The sequence below is a fragment of the Notamacropus eugenii genome, chromosome 3 (genome assembly GCF_028372415.1).
Source record: "Notamacropus eugenii isolate mMacEug1 chromosome 3, mMacEug1.pri_v2, whole genome shotgun sequence".
Classification (NCBI taxonomy): domain Eukaryota; kingdom Metazoa; phylum Chordata; class Mammalia; order Diprotodontia; family Macropodidae; genus Notamacropus; species Notamacropus eugenii.
In genome coordinates, this window is record NC_092874.1 from 386,708,976 (window position 1) to 386,726,168 (window position 17,193).

The 17,193-nt window shown below is 35.7% G+C and overlaps 1 protein-coding gene across 2 annotated transcripts in view; it reads left to right on the top strand.

Moving 5' to 3' along the window:
• MAD1L1 (mitotic arrest deficient 1 like 1) overlaps positions 1 to 17,193 on the top strand; it is an 852,423-nt gene that overhangs the window by 100,780 nt on the left and 734,450 nt on the right. The window lies entirely within an intron of this gene.

Below are 17,193 nucleotides of genomic sequence, written 5' to 3' on the forward strand. Positions count from 1 at the left end.
CTTTGTGCCCTAATATATTGACTATTTCTTCATAGGTGCCATATAGCATAGAGAAAGATGTATATTCTCTAATGGTCTCGTTGAATTCTAAATTGTCCAGTAGTTTATTCAGTTCTATATTTTCCTTTAAATTTATCTTCCTATTGGATTTTTCCAGCTCTGAGAGAGATACTGGACAGCCATTTGAATTCTTTGAGCAAAGGAATGCTATGGTCAGAGCAGTGGATTAAGAAGATTATAATTGTATTTAGTATTCACAACTTTTCCACTTTGAGATCTTCTAGGTTTTTGATTTGTCATGATCTTGTGATATCACCTCTTGACCAAAAGACTAGGCTGTGAAAGTATTCATCTTATATGGGATGGAGCATTTTCTGGAATGTCAGGAATTTGGCTAAAGAAGCAAAAACTTTACAGATAAATTTCATTTGCTGGCTTTTTTTTGCTTGGGTAGGGAAAGCTCTTCCAAAGTGAAACTTTACTTTGTGCTTAACCTAGACAGAGAAAAAGTTCTATAATTTTAGGACAGAGTGGAGCTGTGTGACCTTGGGCAAGTCACTTAATCTCTGTTTGCCTTAGTTTCCTCATTTGTAAAAGGGGTGTAATAATGTACAAACTACCTGTAGTTTGTTGTAAGCATACAATGAGATTATCTTCCCAAAGCCCTTCTCAGACCCTAAAGCACTGTATAAATGTTAGCTATTGCTGTCATTATTAATAATAATAATTTATGTCTGCAAGTAGTTATAGGAATTCTGAAGAGGGTTTCTTGCACAGTAGTCCCTACCTTAATATATGGGTGAGTTATTTAAACCTTTAATGAATTTTGTCTTCTAATAGTCATCTGTTGGGCTTTAATCAACTGTTCCAATGCAGTACAAAATATATGAATAATTTTTATTTGAAAATATTTTATTAGTAGGATATTTTCTAAAAAACCTGCAGAATTTAGTGTAGTGAATATAAATCATAATCCCATGCAATCATTTGAAGAAGTAAGTTATTTTTAAATTTAGTCAACACAATTACTAATTTGTACTGACTCTCTATGAATGTCAAATAATTAAAGGAACACTTTTCAGTATTCTGTTACCTGCTGATTTAGTGTTACTGATTATCCAATCCAAGTAATACTCAATGCAATAAAATAATAAAGTAGATATGGCAGAAAATAAAAGTACCTATTTTTAGCTCTCAAAACAAGCATGTAATTTTTTTCACAAACCTCTGTAGGAGTTCAGAGGAGGTAGATGTAAAATTGGGAGTGGATTGTATTTACTCAAAAATATTGATTTCAGAATTATTTATAAGATAGGTGAAGAGAGCCATTGCTTTGTTTAGTATCAGTAAGAGCTTCATCAAACTGAAAATAATTTGAAATTGGACATTGCTGGCATCTCATGTGCCCTGGAATTAAGAACAATTGGGAGGAACCCAATTGAGTCTCACAGCTCTCTTTTATAAATCACTGAGATGGGTGGCTGATTCTCAGTCATCTGGAGACAGTCTCTGTGTGAAGCTCAGTCAGTTTAGCCACAAGCCATACTTGTACCATAAGAGCAGGTGTCTCAAATAATGTTCCGTGCCTTGGAATCTCATCAGGTTATTCAATAATTGTTCATATTGATCATTGACTTCTCTGATTACTCTCTGCCCCCAATGATTTAAAATCTATGGCTCAGATGCAACATTCAAATCAACATGTTGTTGAATACCGACTTGAATGGTGCATTGATTTTGATGGGTATGCCTGATGACTTTGTGGCTGATAAAGTAAAAAAATTTGTATTGTAATCATGATTGGATTCATAATTATGCCTGTAGATAAATTTACTTGGTTTTATTGTGCTTTTGAGGCTACACAAATGTTGAAATAATCTCTTTTTAAGAGATAAAATTATGTTCAATATTGCTTGAGTGAATATGTGTGCACTTTTAAAACCTGCTTAGGATACGTAAAGGTTTTGTTGCTAATCTTCTCAAAATATGTTTGAAATTCCTTTCAGGGAGTTTCTTTTAAAATCATTTTACGAGCTAGGTAGGAAAATGTCATTATTTATCATTTAAAAGTATAAAATGATATTTAAAATTTCCATTTCTGGAATGCGGTAGTTCATTTTCGAAAGCTGAAAGGCTATTTATAAAGAATATAAATGGAATTAAACAAAAACCTAAGTGACATTTCATCATGTAGTAGACAAATGATTTTTTAATTTCCAATTTTCTTGATTATGGGGTTGTAGAGTTAGATCTGAAATCTTATTTGATTAAATTTCATAACCATGCATTAAGCTCTTACTTTTTTGTAGAGTATTGTGTGTGTGAAGGTATACGTGTGAAATATGTGTGTATATATACATATATATCATAATACAAAATTAAGCATAAGAAGTACAAATATCATATGATAAGAGGCCTTAGGAAGGAAAGTTCATTGATCTGGATCTTGAAATGTGGGTAGGGTTTGTTTGTTTTTTGGGTTTTTTTTGGTGGGGGGAGGATAGATCAGGAATGATATGCTTGTAATAGGGAATAGCCTAAGCCAAATGCCAGGGGGTTGGAAAGGGTAGGGGGTCTTCCAGGGACTGAGAGTTTGTGCAGTGTAAAGTGGTGAAGGATTGGGAATGTTTTAGGGTAAGCCAGATGAACTTTATCTTTTAGGTAAATGGGAACATGTAGCATGATGTCAGGGGAATGACATCATGAGAGGTGTCCATTTAGGAAACTTAATTTGGCAGAAGAATGTGGAGTGGATTAGAAGGGGAAGAAGTTGGAGTTGGAAAGATCTGTTAGGAAGTTGTTATGATGGTTTAGGATCTGCACTTGATTGGATATAATAGAAGAAAGGGACAAATCTGAGAGATTTCTGGGGTAAGATTTTTAAAAAGTTATTGTTCATTTGCGAATTTTAATGAATAAACAGAAATAAATAGCCTACTACTAGAATGATTTATATTTAAAATATTTTGTCTATATAAAGTTTCAATTTTAAAATAATTTTAGTATGTTTATTTGCTTTTGTTTTTGTCATTTCATATATGTTTCTGCATATTTATTTACATATTTTTATGAATTTTATTTTATTATTATTTTTTAATGTTTTACAATCACTGCCATAATATTAAGATTTTATCCCCCCCATACCTATGCCCCGCTACCCCCCTTCCTCCCCATGACCTCATACAATTCTGTATAGGTTGTACATACACTTTCCTATTGAGTACATTTTCACTATAGTCATGCTGTGTAGTAGAACTAAAATAAATGGAAGAAATCATAACAAATCAAAATATGATACACAAAAACACACACACACACAAACATGGCCTGCTACATTCTGTGAATGACTTCCATATTTCTTTCTCTGAGTGTGGAAGGCATTTTGCCTTAGAAAACCACCATTGGGATTTTTTTTTTAATAAGTTCTTGCATTATTATGAAATTCCAAGTCTACCAGAAAAAACTCTTGTACACTGTGGTCATTGCTGTGCACAGAGTTCTCCTAGTTCTGCTCCTTTCACTCAGCATCAGATCATATAAGTCCTTCCAGGCCTCTCTGAAGTCTTCTTGTTCATCATTTCTTATGGCGCAATAGTACTCCATTACATTCATATACCATAATTTATTCAGCCATTCCCCAATTGATGGGCATCCCCTTGACTTCCAGTTTTTGGCAACTACAAAGAGTGCTGCTATAAATATTTTTGTACATGTGGGACCCTTTCCCATTTTTATGATCTCTTGGGGATACAGTCCTAGTAGCGATATTGCTGGGTCAAAGGGTACACACATTTTTGTAGCCCTTTGGGCATAGTTCCAAATTGCTCTCCATAATGGTTGGATGAGCTCGCAGCTCCACCAACAATGAATTAGTGTTCCAGCTCTCCCACATCCTCTCCAGCATTTATCATTTTCTTGTTCTGTCATGTTTGCCAATCTTATAGGTGTGATGTGGTACCTCAGAGTTGTTTTGATTTGCATCTCTCTAATCAATAGTGATTTAGAGCATTTTTTCATATGATTATAGATATGTTTAATTTCTTTCTCTGAAAATTGCCTGTTCATATCCTTTGACCATTTATCAATTGAGGAATGACTTGTATGGTTATACATATGAGTCACTTCTCTATATATTCTAGAAATGAGGCCTTTATCCCTGAGCTTAGCTGTATGTTTCTGTATATTAATCATTTTTTTGATGGTACAGAATTTTAAAATTACAATATTAGGTGTCAGAACTTCTTTGACAGTTCTTCAGTTATTGAATACTTAGGTTTGTTTTCAGTTTTTTTCCTGTTATTTAAAAAAAGCAGCAATGAATGTTTTTGTTAAAACAAGTCTTTTCCCTCCTATTGCTAAGATATTTGATAAAGTCATTAATAGTGAAAAAACATTGTATCTAAAGTTATCTTCGGTTTTATAGCACTTATTGTTCATTGCCAAATTACTCTTCAAAAACACTGGATATATTTGCATTTTTAAAATCAGAGTAGTAGAGTGATTCCCCTCCTGCTCCATATCCTTGCTAATAGATGATGATTCAAAATTATCTTAATTAGTATGTCTCTTATTATTGCAGTGACTCTCATTTCTTCATGAGTTGGTCATAGTTTGTGTCTCTTTTTTTTTATATCCATTGACCTTTTGTCTATTCAGATGAGTCTTATGGATTCGTATCAGTTCCTTAGATTCTGGATGTCAGAATTTTATCTGACATTTATTATAAAGATTTTACCTTAATTTATTTTAAGTATTTTAGTTTTCATTTTGCAAAATCTTTTTGCTTTTATATAATCATGTCTATGTATTTTATCTTTTTAAAAGTAAAATTATACCTTTTCAATTAACAAAATATTTCTTGATCCCAAAATGAAACAAGAAGAAAACCAAATCATTTCTTACTAATATGAATAATTAGGAAATACAAACTCCCATGTTGACCATGTCCAAAAATGTCTCATTTTTCATGTTTAGGCCATTCCCTCTCTGTCAAAGGAGGTGAGTAGTAAGTATCCTTCATCATTACTCCACTGGAATCATGGTGGATCATTTCATTGATTAGAGTTTTTATGCCTTTCAAAATTATTCATATACAATGTTTTCCTCAAGGTATCATTGTTTTCCTAGTCTTCCCACTTCACTCTTTATTGGTTTCAACTAGTCTTCTGATGTTTCTCTGGAACAGTTCCTTCTATTGTTTCTTATGACATAATAGTGTTTTTTTACATTTACATACTTTGTTCAGCCATTCCCCAATTGCTGGATTAATCTCCTCTCTCATTTCCAGGTCCCTGCTATTACAAAAACAACTGTCATTATGAATATTTTTGTACATATTGGACTTTTTTCTTTTTTCTTTGACTTCTTTGGGTTGTGGGCCAATGGTGGCATTGTTTTAGTGTGTACAATTAATACCTTTTGGGGTGTTGTTGCAAATTTTTTTTCTTAAATGCCTTGATCAGTTTATAGTTCCACCAGCAATATCAGTGGACCTTTTTTCTCCACAACCCCTCTAACATTTGTCATTTTCCTTTATTGTCAACTTTACTAGTCTGATGTGTGTAGGTGGAATCTCAGAGTTGCTTTAATTTGCATTTTAAAAAACATTAGTGATTTGAAGCATAAGTTTTTTCATAAGTCATGTATGGAAACCTCATGTGTTATATAAGCTTCTTGTAGCATTGTATTTAGTGTGAGGTCCTGATCTAAAATTAATTTCTTCCAGACTACTGTCCAGTTTTCTTGTCAATTCAAAAAATATTTCTTTTTTTCAATCAGTAGAAATCCATATTTTCTTCTTCCTACCGTCAACTCCCTTCCGTTGACTTGAGAACAAAAGAAAAATAAAACCCCTCCTACAAACGTACAGGTAGAACAAATGTCTGCGTTGGCTGCATTTTTAAAAATGTCTCTTACAGCCCTCGGAGTCCCTCATCTTTCTGTCAGAATGTAGGCAGCTTTTTTCATCACCCGTCCCCTGGAATCATGGCTGTTCATCAGAGTTCTTGAGTCTTTGGGTGTTATTTATCCTTAGCATATTGCCGTCATAAACATTTCTTCCTGCTTCTGTTTGTTTTACTCTACATCAGTTCACTTAAGACTTCTCGTGTTTCTCTGAAAACATCTCTTTCGTCATAATACTGTTTCATCATCATCATCATCACCACATCCACTCCCCCATACCCCCCCTTATTTATCCATTCCTCAGTTTATACGCATCCTTTCAGACTCCCATTCTTTGCCATCTAAAAAAGAACTACAAATATTTTTATATATCTTTAGAATTTGTTTTACTTAGCACAAACTCTTCCCTTAATCTACTTTCTGTTTAATTCTCCATTCCCCTTATTTCCCTTTGTCTCTTATTTCCTTGTTGAGTGCAGTCTTCCTGTACTTCATGATGTGCATGCATATATGCATGTGTGTGTGTGTGTTCTTCCTTTTTTTGACCAGTTCAGATGAGAGTGAGGTTTCTGTGTTAGCTCCCTCCCCAGCCCCTCACTTCCCCTTGTTTGTATAGTTATCTCCTTGACTGTACAATGATTACGTGAGAGAGTTTTTTCTGATCTTCCCTTCTCCCCCTATTGTGTTTCTCTTTCCATTCTTAAGATCTTTAAGACCTAATACAACCCTCTCCATGCGTTGACTAAATTCCCCCTATGAGCCCTGATGATGATACAGTTCAGAGAGGACATGTATTGTCATCTCCCCATAAAAGAATGCAGACAGTTTTTCCTTGGTTAGCTCCTTATGATTGCTCATTCATGTTTATCTTTTAATGTTCTTCTGTTTGTCTTTCAAAGTTTTCATACAACTTTGATCTTTCCATCAGGAATGCTTAGAAGTCCTCTATGTCATTAAAGATAATTTTTTTTTTCCTCTGTAGGATTATAGTGAGTTTTGCTGGGTAGATAGTTTTGACCATAAACTCATATTCTTTCCTTTTTGGAATTCCATATTCCAAGCTCCCTGCTCCTTTCATATGATGACTGCTAAATTGTGTGTGATTCTCATTGTGGTTCCTCAGTTCTTTGACCTGAAGCAGGTCTTAGGATTCTAATGCTCTTTCCACTCTGCCCCAACTGTAGTATGGTAAAATGGACATGTGCGACATGAAAGTGCTAGACTTTTGTCATGAGCCCACCTCTTTCCACTTTGAAAGCTTTCCAAAACTCTCATTGTCTCGGATGGTAGGAGTATCTATTCGTAGACAGTGTCTTGAATGTTGGCATTTACCCTCCTGTGCTTTGGATTTTTAGGAGAAGTCTAAATGTAGTGTATGTGGTACAAATAACAAGATGAGGGACCTAGTGAGTCTCTATTAGCCAGACTATAACTGTAGGCTTCTTAGCCCCATGAGCCTCCTCAAGGAAAAGATTAGCACATTACCTTTCGCCCCTTAAGCATCTCCTTGAGGCAGGACAGAAGCAGAAGTATTAATTTGAAACATTTGTTTTTAAACTTCCTACAGTTCTGAGTGTGGAAGGCTCAGATTTTGTGGGTTAAAAGCAGAGTTATGTGAGATTTATTTTATTTAGGCCAGATTTAATATGGATATTTTGTATTTATTCTGAATGTAGAATAGAAGGTGGCATCTGAAAAGTTTTTATTTTAGGAAATTTCAGCTGGCCAAGTATCTTTTCACAGTCCTTGTTCTATAATATTTTAATAATATTGAATCCTGAGAATGGACAAGTACCATTGAGCAGTATTATAGTATTTAGTGCTGGAAGGGGAGCCTTAGTGTTCATTTTAGGATCACAGATTAATCCTGAGAGGGGGCTTAGACATTATCTAATCTCATTTCATCATTTAAATATTTAGAGGCAGCGGGTGGCACAGCAGGTAGAGCAGTAGGTCTGAAATTTGGAAGACCTGTCTTCACATCTCTTAGACAGGACACTTAGTAGCTGTGTGGCAGCCTCAGTTTTCTCAGTGATAAAATGGGGTAATAATACCACCAAGCATGAGGTTGTTTGAGAATCAAATATGGTATTTGTCAAAAATGCTTAGCACAGTGCCTAGCACATAATGGGCTCTACAGAAATGCTCCTTCCCTTCTCTTTCCCTAAATATGAGGAAACTGAAGTGTAGAGAAATGAAAAATAACCCCATTTCATTTCTTTGCCTCTTTACTTTGCCTTCTGATCTCATTCAACTGAAATTACCCTATCTAGAGCTACCAGTAATCTCCTAATTGTCAAATCCAGTGGCCTTTTCTCAGCCCTCCTCCTTGCCTTCTCTGCAGCCTTTGATCCTCTTGTTTATTCTCTTTAGATGGCAGGTTCTGCTGTTTCTTCTCTGTCTCCTTTGTTATTGTCGTTTTTGTTTTTTCTCCATCTTAGAAGAGGGCCAATGACATTATGAGGGTGATGTCTAGACTTGATCATGACTTGGATTTAAAGTAAGACAGAGCCATTGACGTCCAGTGGCAGGACAAAAATCAAGTCAACTGGCCATGGCCAAGGATGCCGGGGTGTGACCTTGGCCTCTCTGAGTTAAGGTCTTTCTCAGGCCTCAGTTTGTCTTGGGATCTTCCTCTAAGTTGTGCCTGCTGAATGTGGGTATCTCCTAAGGGTCCATCCTTGTAATCTAGTATGTAGTTTGGCTTATAGAAATAATGTAACATACTTTCTGCCTCATTATTAAGTGGTATAATGAAATGTTAAACTCTTGAATTTCAAGAGTTATGATTGGCTGATGAAATAACTAGCTGTCACTTTTCTTGTAAGAAATTGAAATTAAACATGTGAAGTAAAAATGTGTAATCTGCTTTATGCTTATTACTAAGATTTAAGGTGAGGGTGAGCTGTATGCCTTGCAGCCTCTAACTGAAGCAGAGTAATTCAGATGGGCAAACTATTAAATGCATTTTTCACCTCATTTAAGCAGTTTTGGGTATTTTTTCTTCCTTATTAAATTGTTACATTTCAGATTATCTTTACTTCAAAGGGAACTGGAGTGCTTTGGTTAACAGTCATTTTTGCCTCTTAACTACATTACTGTAGTTTGGAGCTTTGCTGCTCTAATTTGTACCCTAGGGCAAAAACCATGTTTCTGAATTGTTATCAGATATGTCTGACTGTTTGGCCAATGCTCTTTGGACTCCCTCAAAGAAGAATTTATTTGGAAGTTATTATAGGTGATATTCATCTTTATACTAAAAAAATTTTTTTTAAGTTAATTTGGGTATGGAGAAATATTCACATTTTCAAAACTGTCTAGTGTGTCTATTTGTCTTTCACTTTGTCCTTTCTGTTTTTCAAAGTCTGGATAAATACTACCAAGCACAGGTAAAATAAAGACTCTGTCATGGTAGCATAGATTTTATTCCATGAGCCTTGATTTTAATGCATCAGACATTCTTTAGGTGCCTGATACTCTTCGTTATCCCTTTTTGAGGTGTTCTTGGAAAAGAAGCTGGAGTGGTTTGGGATTTCCTTCTCCTCCTCATTTTTTCAGGAAACTGAGGCAAACAGGGTTAAATGACTTGTCCAAGATCACAGAGCTACTGACTTTGAACTCTTCCTCACTCCAGGCCTGGCGCTCTTCTACTGTACCTCCTGACGCTAGGTGTACCACCTAGCAGACAGAAAAAAGTGGAGATGTCCTTACCCTTGACAAGCCTATATCAGAGTGATACATCAGGTACACTGAGAAGCAAATACAAGTTTCGTTGAGTAGGAGAAAAGAGTACACCTGGAGAAGGAAAATGGATCAGGAAAAGCTGAAACCACATGATAGGCAGTTTTTATTTTCTTAATATGAAAGACATGATCCACTATTACGAGGGATGGGAGTGTGTTTGTTATCAGTATTTGAGGAGAGAAGAGAAGACTTTAAGAGCTGCTGCATGGAGTTTGATAATTGGGAAGGAATGAAAGGTTTGCTGTGTAGCAAAGAGGGCCTGGTTGAGAGTAAATGTTGTTCATCCTTGGTATTTGAAGAGGACCAAAATAACTTCATGATGTTGGTGTCAAGGTGTACAGTGTGTTCGGTTGTGGCTGATCATACCAGCATGAGCTCAGAAGGCTCTGCCACAGATAGGACACAAATAGTTTGTTTGAACATTTGGGATGGAGATGACTCCATCTCATCTCATGTTTCTTTTGAACTTTGTCCACAGAGCATTGCACCATTTTTAATGCAAGCACACTGTGCTGGGGGGGTCCTGTGCCAGTATCTCCTGTCCCCAATTGATACTAAAGTTCTTCAGAGAGGCCTTGAGAGTGTCCTCCTATTGTTTCTTCTAACCTCTGAATGAGTTCTTCATAAAATAGTCTTTTAGATTTAGCCTTCAGACAGCATGATCAGCTAATTTGAGTTTATAGGAGAGTTTGAATGGTTGGCAGTTAAGCTTGAGAGAGGGCCTCGGTGTCTTGTATCTTATTTTGCCAGGTAATCTTCATAATCTTCCTAAAACAATTCAAATGGAAGCAACTGAGTTTCTTGGCACGTTGCTGGTATGTTTTCTAAGTTTCACAGGCATCCAACAATGAAGTTAACACAAAGACAGCCTAATACTAATACTACTTTTTTGTCCCACACTTTCTTTCGGAGCCTCCCAAACACTGAGCTAGCTCTGTCAATGCATGCATTAGCTTCATCTTCTATGTCGATATGCTGGGAAAGTATGCTGCCAAGTGAACTTATTCACAGTATTCAGAATTTTTCCATTTGTTGTAACCAATGGTTCTAGGTATGGGTAGTGCAGTTCCGGCTGGTGGGGGACCTCTGTTTTCTTGGTGTTAATTGTCAGGCCAAAATTAGCACAAGTGCCAGAGAATTGATCCATACTCTCCTGCATCTCAGTCTCAGAGACTGCATTGAGTGCACAACCATCTGTGAACAGAAAGCTGTGTACCAACTCTCCTTCCATTTTTGTTTTGACTTGTAGTCTATTCAAGTTAAATAATTTACCATCAGTGTGGTAGCTCACCTTGATGCTTGTCCTCAGTGGAGGCTTTTTAAAATATTGCTGAAAACATCATGCTATAAAAGCATGGGAACAAGCACACAGCCCTGCTTTATTCTGTTGGTGACTGGAAAAGCACGAGAAGATCATCCATTATCCACTACCCATCCATGCAAGCATGCCATCATGAAATTGTGGTCAAAACTGATGAACTTCTCTGGGCAATCAGATTTTGCCATGATCTTCCTCAGGCTGTCACAACTGATGGTATGAACGGTCTTGTTCAAGTGTATACAGAACTGTTCTGCTCCTGGCATTTCTCTTGGAGTTGTTGGGCAGCAAACATGATGTCTGAAGTCATACTGACTCTCGGGCAGATGACCATCTTCTAAATGAAGGATCAGTCTATTGAGAAGGCCTCTTTCAATGATATTGCTAGCCATGACTCAGAGAAAGGCGCCTTTCTGATTGTCACAGCACAACCTGTAAATCAAAACTTTGTCATGCAACAGTGAGGGTCTGACTGAGATTAAATAGAATAATTATAGTGACACAGTCTGTGTGGAACTAGACAAATGTAGAGATTTATATAGGTTTAGAGTTTTTCAAATACTTGAAATAGTATCAGGATAAGGGAGCAAGGGATTCAGTGATAGAAGACGGTATATAGTTGATCTGATCAAAATTGTAAAGGAAAGAAATAAAACCAGAATAGGCATAATGGAATAGGGGGACATTGAAAGATGGGAGGCTATAGAGAGGATAAATAAAAGCATTAGCAGGGGATTGAGAAAGAGGGAAAAAGAAGAAATTCATGATTAGAGAAAGAATTCTAAAGCTTAGGAAGTTGGTAGTGGCATTTATGAAGGATGTTAAGATCTAAAACATGAACATTCCTGTTGTCATGGGAGCTGTGTAGACTGATTAATGGGAGATGAGAATGTTTGAAGGTTCATTGATGTTTATATTGAAGTCTCTGAGTAAGAACAGGGGTTGAGATAGTGAGCAAGTCTTATGAGCCGGTTATTAAAGTCTTGGCAAAGGGAAGGAAAATGGCTGGAATGAATGAGAATTGTGCTCTCATTCTCAAAAACACAGTGGAGCCTAGGACAAGACAAAAGAGAGATCAGATTAGTGAATATTTGGTGAGCAGGTCCCTAGGGCCCTCTCTTAACTTGAACTTAAACCAGTCCCTTTTTGTCTTATCCTAACACAGCTATTGATGACAATTCACTGAGAAGATACTCTATATATGGAATGCTCAGTGGTTCCCAAGAGTGATAAAGTGGTAGTGTTTTTCTTACATAATTTGGTGGAGTGAATTTAGATAGTACCTCCAAGTATCAGAGTACATTTCAAGGCAAGAAGAACTCCAACTCTATTCTGCAAAAAGGAGAATTGCAACTGCCACCAGTTTAATAACGAGGACAGAAGAATTGTTTGTGGGTTCTAATTCTCTCTTCCTAAAGACACCTACACACACCTAGGTGATTGATATCATAGTGGGTGTTTGCTTTGTATATAAACTTCACTATATAGAATATACTTCCCATCTACCCTTCTCCTGCTGGAATGACACACTTATACTTCCTAGGTTCTGATTTGTGTGGTACAGTCATAGATTGTCAGAAAGAGCTGTGATCGGACTTTGTCTTGTTAGTCCACGTGTTGATTATGTTGTAAATTAAGGGTATCTTCGTTCTGCCTTGATGCTAGAGAGGGGATTCAGTTAGCTAAAGGTCAGGCAAAACCTGTGTACTTCTCAAACAAGAGTGGGGAATCAAAGATTATAGCTGGAAGGAACAGGTCTCTCAGACTGCCTTTAATTTCCATCCTTTCCTTTCTTGGGAATTAAATTCCCAGGGTCACAGTTCTTCAGAGTGTCTTGTATTGCTTCCATTCTTTTGGGATTTTAATTTCCTTTCCTTCTTCTTATGACCTGAAAGTCATATTTACATTACGGATGATTATATTTACTGAATGGCATTGAAAATAATACATAAAGCATTGAACTCCAGAAGTTTGAGTAAGCTGACTCAAAGTCCTGAAAGCTTCATTTTTCAGCAGTTGTAGAGATTCCTGACTACACTTTTTATTAAGGATGTAGATTTGCCCTTGGGCCATTTGTAGAAGACTATTCTTTCATATCAAAGTCACAATGTTACCCACCCAGATTTTTGTAAGAATGGCATTTACTTCCTGACTGATTGCCATGGAAAACTATGCTCCCTGAACTGGTCAGAATTTTATGGCCAAAATTATCTCAATCTTCTCTTTCTGATCTCTGATGTGCCTCTATAGTATCTCTATGTAATAATAATCTCTTTCATCTAAAACAGTAACTTCCACCATAATGCAAGTTCATTGTCCACAGTAGGCAATAAACTTTTATTTAGCACTTCTGTGCTACACACTGGAAATACAAATAAAAAAAGATAGCTCCTGTCCTCAAAGAGCTTACAATCTAATAGGGGAAAGCAAAAATATATAGTGATGCTGAAAAATGGGGTGGAGGGAAGAGTTAGAGAAGTTCCAAAGTAGTACATTCAGGTGAGAAATGAGAAGATATCTGAGCTGAAGTCTCTCCTTAAATGGAAATTTGGAGTTCATGGTCCCACTCTCAATCATAGAGGCAAGAAGGTAGTGATGAAGTAGAATACCAAGACTGAAGAGAACTTGAAGGAGGATGAGGTTATCCCAATAATGAACTTCTTAGTGTGTATGGGAGAATTCACTTAGAGAAGTCCCATAGTAGCATAGCCAGAAAAGAAATGTGGCATGTCTCATGTATTCTTCCTCCTGATGTCTTTCTAGTTTTAAGTGTTTTAAGTGTCGTGTTGTAGCATAACATTTAATGATCTTAAGCATCTCCTTTACTCTAAAAGTTTTAAGCAATTCAACACCAGTTCCCTTAATTTGTTTTTCTCTGAGTCATAAAAATGGTATTAAATAAAGGGGGTAAAATCTAACAACTGTGCCTAAAGGCTGACCAAGCCAGATGTTATAGTGTGATGTGACCTTTTCTATTCTTCATATTCTGGCTTAATTAGGCACAATGAAGAAACATAAAATTATGAGGATTTTTATGATCATTTTATGTGATTATTAACTGTTTACATTTCTTCCTTTGACAAATGGAAATTATTACACTTATAGATATGCTTCAGTTCCATATATATATATGTATATAAATTGGGTAATAGACCTTTATGCAGTATGCTTCAGATATTTTCCCCAATGTGTTTCCTTCTAAATTTTTTATCCAGTGTCCTTTACACAGACCCTTGGAATTCCAGTTAGTAGATTTTCTTTGAAATCCTGTTTCTGCTACTTCTTAGCTGTATATCCTTGGACAAATCACTCAACTTTTCTACCTTAGTTTGTAGGTTTGCTGTGATGCTCAGCTTATAATGAACATAATTCATTTCATAAATCTTAAAATCCTGTGTAAATATCAGTGCTATTATTTTATATCATGGCCAGTATCACTGTTTCTGTTTCAAAACCCCTAAGCATGGTATAATCAACTTAATTACTTATTCGTTCTTTGGTAGTTGTACTTAATTATCTTTCTGATCTTTCTTTTCCTTAGAGTGTTTCCAAGTCAAATATTCTGCCTGCATATGTCTATTTTGCAGGAATTCTCAAATGTCTCTTTTTTTGAGGGGGAATGTCCATCTTTTTATTGGTGATTTGGTTCAGTTTTTCATTTTGGATTACATCTTGAGCTCCTTTGCTTTTTGGAATATACTGTTCCTTTCTGTGATTTCTTATGACTGTAGAATAATCTTGAGTTATTTGAATTTTTAAATTTTATATTTAAAGTTCATCTGACTATTTACAAAACTTGTTGGTTTTCATTCAATTTGTGAAATTTAGTGACTGTATTACTAAATTTTTTTTTTACTGGAGGTGATTCTCTGTATTAGTGCTTTGTTTTTTAAATTGAGAGGGTTATCCTCCTGCATCTAGTTTTTGAGGCAAATCACTTTGGTTTGTATATAATGTATATGTTCTCTTAATATTCCTGACTTTTACTTCTTTAATGCCATGTGTTTTTTTTTTCTACATTAGTGTTTTTTTTTTAGGTCAACTTCCTTCTGTTAAAAGGCTTACAATTATTTTTAATAGTTTTTTAATTTTTTCCCCAGTTATACGTCAAGAATATTTTTAGCATTCATTTTAACAAGATTTTGAATTCCAAATTTTTCTCCCTCTCTCCCTCCCTTCCCCTTTTCTGAAAGTGATAGGCAGTGTGATATAGTTTTATACCTATGCTATCATGTAAAAATTATTTCCATTTTAGTCACAGTTGTGTCAGAAGAAAGATTTTAAAAAATGAGAAAGAATAATGTAAATGAAAAAATATTCTTAAGTCTGCATTCAGAATCTATCAATTCTTTTTTTGGATATGAATAGAATTTTTCTTCGTTAGTCCTTTTTATTGATCTTGGATCATTGTATTGCTGAGAAGAGCTGACTCATTCATCGTTGATCATCACACAATGTTGCTGGTACTGTGTACAATGTTTTTTCCTGTTTCTGCTCATTTCACTTTGTTTCAGTTTGTACAAGTCTTTCCAGAATTTTGTGAAATCTGCCTGTTTGTTATTTCTTATTGCACAATAAAATTCCATTATATTCATATACCACAGCTTGTGTATATTGGTATATTCCCCAAATAATGGGCATCCCCTCAATTTCTAATATTTTTGCCACCATGAAAAGGGCTGCTATATATATATTTTTTCACATGTAGGTCCTTTTCCCTTTTTTTATGATATCTTTAGGATATAGACCTAGTAGTGGTCTTTCTAGACCAAAGGGTATACACAGTTTAGTTGCCTTCTAGGCATAATTCCAAATTATTCCCCAGAATAATTAGATCAGTTCACAACTCCATCAGCAGTACATCAATGTCCCAATTTTACCACATCTTCTCCAACACTTCTCATTTTCCTTTTTTGTCACATTAGCCAATCTGATAGGTGTGAATGGTGTCTCAGAGTTGTTTTAATTTTCATTTCTCTAATCAAAAGTGATTTAAGGCACTTATTCATATACTTATAGATAGCTTTGATTTTTTCTGAAAACTGCCTCTTAATATCCTTTGATCATTTATCAATTGGCGAATGGCTTGTATTCTTATAAATTTGGCTCAGTTCTCTGGGTATTTTAGGAATGAGGCCTTTATCAGAGATACTTGCTGTAAAGATTGTTTCCCAGCTTTCTGCTTTCCTTTTGTATTAGTGTTCTTGTGTTTCAAGTTTGTCAGCACCCGCTAGGTCATCATTTTGGCTGCCCTCATCTAGGGAAGAAGCTCCTGTGTAGAAGGGACCAGCCATCTCTACCATTTATCCACCAATTGCTACATAAAAGCCAAACAAGCCAATGTAGTTTGAGTAGCAAGGCACCCTGAGAAAGAGACAGAAGACGTGTTCAGGCAAGTCAGACTGCTCCCACCACCATCACTACATTGACACCTATCTCCTCCCAGGTCCTGATGGTCATCACCCAGGACCCTTATCCCAAGAATCCTGCAAATAGGAAGGCTTTTATCCTGGGAAGCAACCTTGAGTCAATGCAGCCTGGCAACTATACCTACAAGTGTTAAATCTGAAGCTACTGAAGACTTGGATATGAAAGTTCTTGTCCTCAAAGTCCTTGGTGCTACCAAATAGTTCAACATATGAAATGGATAGGACTTCGCCAGTGGTTATGACATCGTAGAAGGGCATTACCATCCTATTTGCTATTGTTCCCTAAAGAACATGGGACTTTCCATCTGACTTGCAGCTGAAACATTGTGTGTTTTGTTTTCTTCTTTAGAGTAGAAGGTCCTTTTCTGTTTGTATCTCTTGTGAATAGTACAGTACTTTATGTATATTCAACACTTAAAAATGCCTTTATTCATAATGATCTGTTAATGTCTCTTATTACTTCAGAGAGAATCTACGTCTTTGGGTCAGTTTTTATGAACCTGTTAATTAAATTTTTTAAAAGCTGCATTGAAACATCTAAATTTTAACTTCAAATTCTTAATTTCTTCCTTAATGAATTTCATTTCTCTTTTGGAACAGTCTGGAGTTTCTTATTGTTGATTCATACTCTCTGAAAGTCCATAGGATTTGCTATTTCTTTTAAAATTGGTCCACTTTTTTTTTTTTTACAAGTAATGTTTATTAAGGGAGCTTTGTATTCTCTTTGAAGATTTACTACTCCTTCTGCCTTTTGATTTTAAGATTCTCTGTTGATTCATCTGTTTGTGTTTTTGACTG